Source organism: Octopus bimaculoides, chromosome 8, assembly GCF_046866305.1.
Source record: "Octopus bimaculoides isolate indiv1 chromosome 8, ASM4686630v1, whole genome shotgun sequence".
Taxonomy (NCBI): Eukaryota; Metazoa; Mollusca; class Cephalopoda; order Octopoda; family Octopodidae; genus Octopus; species Octopus bimaculoides.
The window spans coordinates 12,391,274-12,403,773 of record NC_142935.1 but is presented as its reverse complement, the minus strand read 5'-3'; positions in this window follow the sequence as shown (position 1 = coordinate 12,403,773).

The following is a 12,500-nucleotide window of genomic DNA, read 5'->3' as shown; positions in this document are numbered from 1 at the left end:
TTGCAAACATGTACGATGTCAATAACAGGAAAAAAGATTAAGACAAGCGAATTACTACACTTAGACATGAATATTCATAAAGTTATGCTTGAGAATGTTCATGATTTAATTCAACAAAATATTACGGGTGTAAAAGTGTTGCGATGCAAATTCTCAGATATCAGGTTATGTAAAAGTTTATACAGAATATTGAAATTGCAAATATATGTTATCCTCATCGATTAGTTTGTTCTACATTAGAACTGAGAAAAATATCATCATCATCATCATCATAACAACAGGAAGGCAGAAGATATATGATGTAATTATTCTTTTTTTTTTGTATTTTACGTGAGCCCTAAAAAATCTAAGGCCGTTTGTCGGATTACCAAGCGTATAAGTGACCGAACACACAACATATCCTCTCAACGGGACACTGGCCTGGTGCAGGGCTCAATCGACTGTAATTTTTTCAAGGTAGTTTGACATGTCGATGACACATATTCAGTACTCGACTGGTACTTTATTTTATCGATCCTAAAGTGACACAAGGCAGTTGCTTCTACTACTGCTGCTGCTGCTGCTGCTGCTGCTGCTGCTGCTGCTGCTGCTACTACTACTACTACTACTACTACTACTACTACTACTACCCATCGCTTTATTTTCATGCCGCTCTTGTTCAACATACTACGATATCTGTATCAACATATCCTTCAGAGGAACATTGCTCTCTCTCTCTCTCTCTCTCTCTCTCTCTCTCTCTCTCTATATATATATATATATATATATATATATATATATATATATATATATATACATACAGAAAAGGCATACACTGCGTGATTATTACCAATAAACTAGCAACTACAAATGTTATCCTATCCTCCCTTGACATTAAATCTGCATTCACACAACAAACTGAACTCAGTCAACACAAACTAGATACTCCTCTCAGCACAAACTAGATACTCCTCTCACCACAAACTGGATACTCGTGTATTGAATAAGAGGAAGGAATTTCAACCATGTTTCGTGGTCTGCTACCACAACAGCTCCTTTATAGGATCCAGTTAGCTGAAGACATTATCAGGAGGAACCACGTCCGGTTTCGGCCCCTACTCCTCTACCGCTTTGACGTGGCGGGGCCACCCCCTTTCGGAGGTGTCTTCAGCTCTGGTGTTGGGTGCATGTCTTCTTTCACTGTTTGTGACTGTTCTAATTCAACTGTGGAATGTCCCTCGCTATGGTTATTTTCCAGGAGGTTCTGGCCACACGTCTTACGGTTCATCAACCCGCGTTGTTAAATTACATTCTTCCGACATACCTTCCCTTGGTGGATTCGGATCCAGTTAGCTGAAGACATCATCAGGAGGAACCACGTCTGGTTTCGGCCCCTACTCCTCTACCGTTTTGACGTGGCGGGGCCCCTCCTTTCGGAGGTGTCTTCAGATCTGGTGTTGGGTGCATGTCTTCTTTCTTCTATTCCCTGGCCTCTTCGATGCAGCATCAACGAGTGTCAGCGTCCGACTGATCGTCGTGTCAAGTTCCCCTTTTTATATCTGCTGCTAGGCTCCAGCAGGCAGCACCAGCTAGTTGTCACGTGACACTGTCTAAATTTCCCGCTGCTAGGGTCCAGCAAGTAGCTCCAGCAAGTTGTCACATGACACATAAAATAATATGGCGAATTGCGGAAGAAGAGGGAATATATAAAAAAAAGGTTTTTGCTTACACAGAATCAGCTAAAGCTGTTGGGGCGTTGCATGTACCAACTTTCATTCTTTCTTACTTTTTATTAGCCACACAGGGCTTAACACAGAAGGGAGAGCACACAGTGTGGACAGGAAAAAAAATTAAAAACTGGATGGAAAAGATGAATTAGATAAAATGATAAATGAAATGAAGCCGTTCGCCTCCACTTCCGAGCAACTTCATTGAACCTGTTAATAGAAGTTTTCAAAACATTTTTTGTAGCAGTTTTAAAAAATTATTTGTAACAGTTTAAAACATTATTTGCAGCAGTTTAAAGCATTTTTTCTAACAGTTTAAAACATTATTTGCAACAGTTTAAAACATCTTTTGTAATAGTTTACAAAAATTATTTGTAACAGTTTTTAAAAATTATTTGCAACAGATCACTTTCATCTTTCTGGAGAATGTCTATGTTAAATTTCTTTAAAAGTTCAAGATAGCTTACCCGCTCTGGTTTTGTGCTGGGGTCCATTTTCTTGACCCACCACTCAAAGTCTCCCTCATAATCCTTTACTCTCGAAAGATATTCTGGGTCTGCCAGTGCACAATGGAAATACGCGAGCAATCCACTAACTTCTGTTGTATTCACTTTTAATGCTCTGCCCCACGAGTCTATTTCATTATATTTTTTTTTATTTTGTCCGTTGTACAGTATAACATATATTTTCTCAGAGGGCAAGGGTGGGGAAGTTTGGAGCTTCTGTGTTTTTGTATTAGTGTCAGGTGGGGTCTGGAGAGAGTTGGTGTTTGTAGGGGGATGTTGGGGTGGAGTGGGTGTGAGACGGGGGTCATCATTTACATCGTATGCCTTTTTTTCCTTCTCTGACGTGCAACGAATTTAAATATAGAATTATCTGCTAATGCTGTTGCTACATATAAATAGCAAAAATCAAAACAAAAACACAAAACACAAAACATACACACACTCACACACAGACACAGACACAGACACATACACACACACACACACGCACACAATAGAAACGTCTCCGTGTTTGTGTTATTTTGGTTTCCAAGTTTCTAACTGTGTTTGGTTTTAGCAACATTGATTAAAGTACATCGAAGAAAACAACCCAGGGAATGGATAAAAAATCGATGATTTAATAGCATTTGAATAAATTGATATTTTAGTATTATTTTCACAAGCCCCATGAGATGCAGATGCAATATACATAATTGTAAATATAAAAATTCTAAAAGTTAATTACTTGATATGTGGATAACAGTATCTCTTTGAAAAAAGATAAATATAGACAGATTGACGGATAGACGAATAAAGAAATTAATAAATAGGTTACATTGTTAAATACGTAGTTAAGCAATGAAGAACCAAAGTTTTTTTTGTTTTTTTAATACACAAGCAATGTTTGGCAACTTTGTACGTAACAAAGTATTGCAGATAGAATCGGTCCTCATTTACTCGTAGAATATTAATGCTATATTTATCATTCTTTCAATCTCAAGCTGTATCAATTACATATTCTTGTTTGGCCAGATTTCACACAATTTAGTTTGTACTTTACTTAGCAATTTCTATTCGTCACAAATATTTTTCAGCTTAGGAGGTCATAAAGTCTGCTCGTGTTCATCACTGAGAAGAACAAATTAGATAGAAACACCATGTTTGATTGGAGAGTATTGTATGTAAAGAATAAAAAGTTTTGAATGGTACAACAATACACTATAATAGAAAAAATGGACTATATACCTATTGTAATTTAGTTATCTATAGTCCGATAATATTTCGGAATACAATTCCTTCGTGGATGGTATTCTAATCTAGTAAACGTGTTTTGTGTCATACAATACGTTTTGAGATGTTCCCCTGATACAAAATATTGCTTCTATTGCAATTCGAAGTTGTCATGTACACTGAAAATGCAATGTGTATCATTGAAGATATTTAAATTCTAGCCATAAAAGTCTGTACTTTTGATGAAATATATATCGAATTATCCAGCATACCCAAGACACTCTACGTCAGTCTATTCATCAATTTTATATCTCTTACACGCAATTTCTTATTTTTTAAAATATTTACTTTAATAAGTATGAATTTACTGAAAATTAATGAATACATGCCTAGTTTGATGTTCTCTGCGCGACTGATAAAACAGAGAGAAATATTGAAATAGTAAAAAAAAAAAAAGACTGTATTAATCATTTGGTGGCGCAGACATTGACAATGACAACAATTAATAAAAGGCTGATAATAATTTTTAATTAGAGCATGTTTATCTATTAAATCCTTGCCAAAAATTATATATAATTACATTCGACGACCGATTGTGTAGTGAGCACATGAAAACCCAAGCAACAACAACAATGGCAATATCAAGTGGAGTACCATTAGCAAACCGAACATCGATAATATTAGTGACATTTATTTTAATAAACACAGTTTAGAATGATTTATTCCCTATCCTCATTGTATCAAGAAAGGTCAGTGCACTTTAATTTAGAAGAATTTAGGTTAACAGTTTTAAATTAATTCTTTCCTCCATTTCTTTGTGTCCTCGCATCTCTTTGTAAAGTGTATTAATATATCTGATAATTGAAATGTATATTAATTTTGCGTGTTTGTTACATCCTCATCGATTCTTTAAATGGTATATTGTTTATTTATTTCATTTCTAATTATCATTTCTATTGCTATCACCAAATCATCAGCAAGATCCGCATATTTAAGAGGTTATATTTGAGTACGTTTTTCATCAATCTATTTTCGTGCCATATAAAATTAAATAGCAATGTTTTGTATCTTCATTTAATTCAATATTAATTAGGCGACAGATAAAGCTTCATAAAAAAAGGAAGGTACGTTATTAGCGAAGGTTCTATTCCACCATTACTTAAGTCTTTTATCTATGGCGAACAAATTGAAAGCTGTACGAACGAACAATGAATAACATTCATTGGTTTATTGCTGTTATATAGTTTATGTCTGCGGCTATCGAGCAGGTTTATGGAACAGTGAGAGTTGTTCAAACGACTATGTGTAATCAACGGATCGATAACTTCCACTACAACATAACACCACGTATTTCAAAACAGCGTTTGTCATTTACAACGCAGCGGAACAGACTTAACATATCGGAATTCTTTCTCCAGCCAACTTCGATTTATGTAAACGAATTTACTGTTGTTTTTTTGTTTAGCGACGAGATAGAGTAAATCTCTTATCAAGATTATTCGAGACGCAATCACCAAGCGAAGAGTATTCAGCATTTGTTATATTTCAAATGATTTGGTTAAGAAAATGAAAAATTGTGAATAAAGTTAACTCTATCCAAGCAGCAGGTGTTGCTTCACTTCTGCAAGTTTCGGTACTGTACGGATGGGATACTAATTCTTATTGTATTATGCAGGTATTATATATAACTCAGAGCATTTGCAAATCATAATTCTTCTGCACACGAATGCGAGGAATGACGTAATCAGAACGTCATGGCTATTGGATAATACTATTATAATATTTATAGAACTATTTTATTCTTTTAATGTTTCCAGTCGTTGAACTGCAATCATGTTTAGATAATTTAACATTTAGGCAATCTCAGCGAATTAGCTCTTAGAGCATATCATACCGTAGTACTGGAGGCTGATTTGACTACTTTTTTGAGAATGTCTTTAAAAGATGGTATTTTATTTCTTAACAATATTGATACTCTATATCGAATATTCAATATAAATTACACTCCGTTTGCAATGATACGCAGCAAGTGTGAATATCGTATACAGTTTATACGCATCTTTAACAGCAACTATTTAATCTACGTTAAAAAAGAATGTAACCCGCTTAGCGTACATCAGCACATATCACCATATAATTTAGTTGCTGATTTCTGTAAACGAGAGCCACCACGTTTGGTTATTTCATTCGCCAATTCACAGGTTGCTTTGACTAAAAACTTACAACCAGATAAAGCACTGCATCACTGAATGAAGTGAATTACGAAACGATATCGTCTACAGGGAGAATGGGATAAAGACATACATTAGCGATTGATATATCCACGTTCGGCAGATCACGTTCGGAGCTGCCGCAATATATTTTGGGATGGATAAGTACATATATACATGATTTTGTACATAAGAAACAACACGTTTATTATTATATGAAAATGAAAGAGCAGGTAAATAAATAAATAACTAAACCATCGCCAGTTGTGAAGTTATGGTGGTGAAACAACCGATTATATCTAAGTTATGTTCCTTGTGTTTTGAGTTTGATTTTAAGCATCCCTGGATAGGGAATTTGTGCACTCATTGCTGGGATAGTTTCAGAAGATCCTTTTCAAATTGTTATATTATATATATGAAACTTTAACGCATTTGTATTTACAAATCAATTCACACCTGAACTATTGTGTCGTTTATCGTTTACTTGTGCCACTCAGTAAACTGCAGCCATGCTGGGGCAAATTCTGTAAACGTTTATTTGAATGCATGGATCCCAGTAATGATACGTTTAAGCCTGGTACTTATTCTATCGGACACTGTTGCCGAATCATTAAATTACTAGGATGTAAACACACCAACATCACTCTTGTCAAGCGGTGATGGGATACATACGTACATACACTCACCAGACACACATACAGTGTGGCTCAAAAGTAGGTTTACAGTTTATTCAACAATCTTTTTCTCATTAATATATTAACAGTTTAGATTTTAATTATATATATATAAAAAAAATGAAATCATTATTCTATGCCAATTTAGTTCACTGTAAGATAGAAATTTAAATGTAATAACATGTTTTAAAAGAAACTTAAAGTTCTTACTTAGTAACTGTAAACCTTCTTTTGGGCCACTCTTTATGTATACGTCGGGCTTCCTTCAGTTTCTGTCTACCAATTACACTCACAAGTCATTGATCGGCGTGAAGTATTAGTAGATCCAAAGCCAAGGTGTAATGCAGCAAGACTGAACCACGAACATTTGGTTACGTAGCAAAATTCTTATCCCACTGCCATGCGTGCGTCTACATCTGAACATATATTTTACATTTCTAATTGAAATTACATTCTCCCTGGATTACTATGTCTTAATCACTCTTAATCTTATCTAGATTATACTTAGTAGAATAGATCCCAGCGAGACAGAAAGAGGTCCTTTGTGTTTACGGGAATTAAGGGCTAAAAGCAATCTTTGCTGTAACATTAATATTACGCAAAATTTTAACTAACCTGATCAGATGGACGTTATCTCATGCGTAAGTATCTCTTGTTATATATAAACAATTCTTAAGGGAGATTTTGCTACTCATTACTTGGATAAACGCACTTTATCGATGCGTTTCATCTTGTTGTATGGCATACACGAATGCCTGCCATCTTCGTAATTATATGTCGCTCATGTCTCAAAAATAAAATACCAATAATTATAATGATAATAGTAATAAAAGTATTTACCGCACCAGTGTTTACATCCGCCGAAAAATAGCATACTGATTATAGCTGGCGGCCGTAGATTGGTTTCTATGATATCACACATTCATACCAGAAGTATTTGCGTTTGATCAATAATACACAAACTCATTAGTACGACGTTTTGTTCTTATTATATATGATTGCATCTATCTATCTATCTATCTATCTATCTATCTATCTATCTATCTATCTATCTATCTATCTATATGTATGTATGTCAGTCCGTCTGTCTGATTGTCTGTCTGTCTGTCTGTCTGTCTGTCTGTTAGTCTGTCAGCCTGTCTGACTGCCTGCCTGTCTGTCTGACTGTCTATGTATGTATGTATGTATGTATGTATGTATCTATCTATCTATCTATATTTATCTAATCGTCTATCCATCGATCTGCTAATATATCTATACATTAAGCATCCATCATCTAACCTCGCTACCTCATATGTACACATACACACACACACACACACACGCACACACACACACATATATACATACACACACACGCATGTAAGTGTGTATACTATGTACGTATAGTTATTCTTACAAACATAAATATGTATGTTATGTATATATACGTGTGTATATGTATATATGTATGCATATATTTTCATTTTAACGTAATTTAGACAACAATGTACACCGCACGCTGTATGTATATCTGTATATATATATATATATATATATATATATATATATATATATATACACACACATACATATACATATGTTTGCATGTACATATATATATATATATATATATATATATATATATATATATATATATATATATATATATATATATATACAGATATACATACAGCGTGCGGTGTACATTGTTGTCTAAATTACGTTAAAATGAAAATAACACTGGCACCTCAATTTAACAGATTTATTTACCAAATTTTAATAAAAATATTTTCAAATATGAAAGAGTAAATCTATCCAATAAAATCTCCATTAGATTCAGCCACGGCCTACAGAAGACATCGCGTTCTCCTGCTACTCTTCTGGACGGTCTCCGTGTTTAATTTGGTGAATGGTGCCATAGCCCTTGCCTCCTCTTCATATTTGGTGTTACATGGAGTTGTGTTAATCTCTCACTCAGCTATGCCCACCACATAATAATCAAGGAGTTTGTAGTCCGGGGACTTAGGTGGCCAGATGTTAGGTGTGATGTGGTCGCAGAAATTGCATGTCAGCCATGACTGAGTACTCCTACTTGTTTGGCATGGTGCAGAGTCATGTTCCCAGATTTTGGATCTTCCAATAGCCACCCTGTTGTCTCAGGGCAGCACTAGCGCCTCTAGGCCTCCATGTTGAGTGTGAGGTCGTGTGGGAAGGTGAATGGAGCGATTACCTCGCCATCACTAGTGATCACTCCAAACATTATGATGTTGGCTGGATGTTTGATTTTTATGTCCTTACATGTTTTTGGGACACGGCAAGCCAACGGTTGTTCTCTGAGTTCACCATCTGATCCTCGAAGACGTTTTCTCGTCTGAGAAAAACCAAAGCATGTTCAGTTGGAGGAGGTACTAGATTTTGTTCAAAGATTCGGAGCGTGTTCTTTTCTCTTGTCTTGATTGCTTGGCATAAAAATTGACCCTTTCTCATCTTCTATGAAGAATAGTGCGTGTATTCATGCACTATCTGCCTGATAAGAAACTCCCACAAGAAACTGATAAGACACTCCCATGTCTCTGGCGAGGGACCTTATCAAGTTGGAGAGATCATTGTCAATTATCGGCTGCATCTCACCAACCAATTCAGAAACTCTTATCAGAATGATCAGAGTGGGTTTTCCGCACTGCACCACCTTCATAATCACCATTAGAGTCATCCAACTCTTTCCAAATCCTTTGCACTCTCCTGGGATTGAAACCCAAAACACTTTGAAATGTTTGTTTTGGAGCCTCCGGCGCAAATGCCATCTACTGTAGCATGTCGTTTCCAAATTTCTGACAGACTGAATTGCCTCATGCTTTTTTTTCTTCTCACAGACGATTTGCTCGACTAAAGGCGGTGCTCCAGCATGGCTGCAGTCAGATGACTGAAACAACTAAAAGAGTTAAAGAGTATTTGAACCGAGAGGGTAAATCTGGAATAATAAATTATTGGTAAAATCTAAAATATGGTATAGAGTACTCTTTCCGCTGCTACACACACACACACACACACACACACACACACACACACAGACACACTCACATATAAGGTGAGCAAAAGTGTATACATATAAAATAACCACCTTAATAATTTATAATTATGTGCATGTATGTATATGTATGTATGTATGTATGTATGTATGTATGTATATATGCGCATATTTAGGATTGAATTGTAGGCAAGTAAGCACCTGCATATTATATATAGTAGCGATTATAATGCTGTCAAAAGCTGTAGAATCCAACATTTAGAGCGATAATTCTACACACCATTTATAAGATGGTGGTATCATTTGTTTGGTGTAAATATTTTCTTTCTAACATGTCTATATATTTGCTTTTAAGTAGTGTTGGACGAGACATCAAAAGCGATAATGTCTATTAAGAAATGTCCATTGTCTCTTTTGGATGATGTTCCTGTAATACGATAAATATTCGCCTATATACACAACCGCACACATGTACGTATACCCATGCATATATGAGTATATCTGAATATATAAATGTGTGTGTGTATACATGTACGTACATACACATGTACGTATATATGCATATACTCACATATTTTCATATTATATATATATATATATATATATAAATATTACGGAGATGCATTTGCATAGCAAGTGACCTGATCTGAGATCGTGTGCTAGAACATATATATAAATATATATATTTACGGATATCCTTGTTACTTATTTACTACACACGCACACACATATATACATAGATACATACGTATATATATATATATATATATATATATATATATATATATATATATATACATACCTACATAGTTACATGAGTACTCTCGTATATATATATATGCATATATATAAATAAACATATATATATATATATATATATATATATATATATATATATATATATATATATATATATATACCTACATGCATAATACGATATATACTTACACACATGTACACAAATATAGATTCCTGTTCATGTAAGGTAAGATGAAGAACACAGGTACTCCATCCAGTAAGAGATAAATATTATTTAATATGCACTCATAGAGATAAAACCTACTAAAAGTTTGTTGCTATGAAAACACGAGGCTACGCGGGTATTTAGAGAATACGTTGTTTCTCCAAACAATCTCTAGGCTCTCAGCACATGAATCTGCTTTATTTGAAAATAAGGATGCTTGTACACAACACACTACGAGATAAAACAATATCAACAATTATTTGTTTATATTTAGAAGTATTTGTAACATTTATTGAAGAAAAAATAATAGAAATAGAATCTTTTAGTGATGCTTCATTCCAAAACCTGACGGGCATATAGTAACTTCACAACCAAACCTCAGGTACTGTATGAATATGTGTATCTGATAAGACCCACACTGAAAAATTGATGCAACAAAACATGTTAAAAGGAGTCCCATCCATAAGGTAATGTAGCAGAAAGGGTAGAAACGACCTTCTACTTGTATTTGTCATTTGACTGCGGCCATGCTGGAGCACCGAGTTTAGTCGAACAAATCATTCTTTGTAAGCCTAGTACTTGTCCCATTGGTCTCTAATGGCAAACCATTAATTACGGGGACCTAAATATGACATTATCGGTCGTCAAGCGATGGTGGGGGACAAGCACAGACACACAAACATACATATAGACACACAAACGCACACGCATATATACATACACACACACACACACACACATACACACACACACACACACACACACACACACATATATATAGGGAGAATTCACAAAGAAAAAACAAAAGACGGAGACAGGTAGTGTAGACAACAGGTGTATTAGTTCAACGCTCGAGATATGTAAATGTCTTTCACATTTCGAGCCTATGTTCTTCCACAGAAAGGAACACAGAAAAGAAAGTATAAAAAGTTACAAGAAGTAGAAAAGGTTCAAACGATTCAGCCGTCGTGGTGTATTGGAGGGATCATGGCCTCCACTCGTGATCGAGCAAGACCATTACTGACCATCAAGAATATTGTGCGCTATAGGACTAATTTATATTTTGCATATGCCCTTCATTCTTTCGGGGTCAGTAAATAAGTACTAGTTGAACATTACCTTCGTTGTAATCAACTTAAACTCATTTCACGAAATGGTTGGCCTTCTGCCAGAATTGGAAATCAATGAAAAAAGTTGACATCATACAGATACACCTGTATCAAGTAAACTATTCAATAACAGCTACATACTTCTTAATTATCATTCTTCAGTTAATTAACAATCTCATTGACCTCAGAAACTCATTTTCTACTAATTTATATTTTAAGTTAATTAATTAAATTAGCTCACAACTAATGTCCAAAGATTAACTGTGTTTATTTAATTATAGTGCATGCAACATAGAATTTTATTTTAAAACAACCAAGTGTTAAGTTACTTTACGTTTATTTCTCTGTAAGTAACATTATTACAACTAGTTATTCATTCACCTAAAATCTTATAGATTAATTCTACACACCAAGAAAATTTAACAGATCATGCAAATTTGAATTTAATTTTGTTCCTGAATCTGTTTTAACCGACTTTAGTTCCGTCAGATTATAATTTAAGTGAAAATGATACACTTCAACTCACATTCCTGTAATTTGGTAACATTTGCGTTTTGCATTATGTAATCGTTATGTAATCGTTAGACAATAAAGTTACATCAAACTAATACCGAAGTTTTTAATGCAACAAAATTTACTTACGGCTATCAGTAGCGACGCGATACAACTGAAAGTTTTCACAAATCGTTATGTGTGCTTTTATGAGCCAAGTACTTTTCTGAATGTATGTCTCAAGTCTAATAACGTAGTCTAACACAACGGGTTCTAACGAGACATCCATATTAATCTGGATATAGAAATTACATTTTTGTATTAATAATACTGCTGCCGTGGCTAATAAATACTTCTAAATAAACCTGTAAGCTATTTACGTCATCCCGAAAAAATGCTGATATTCTATATAGCGTAGTAACGAGATTGGAGAGGCATGCGGTGTCCGGACGTTTTCCACTGATGATTTCCGGTAAAATGAAATCATGTGATATGTGAAATCTTGCGTCCATGACAAATCTGTTACGATCTATGTGTGTGCATTTAATGCACGCACAACCTATATGAGAGCATATCTCAAGGCTAATAACGCAGTATTCGTTTTCCTAAGAAGACATCCA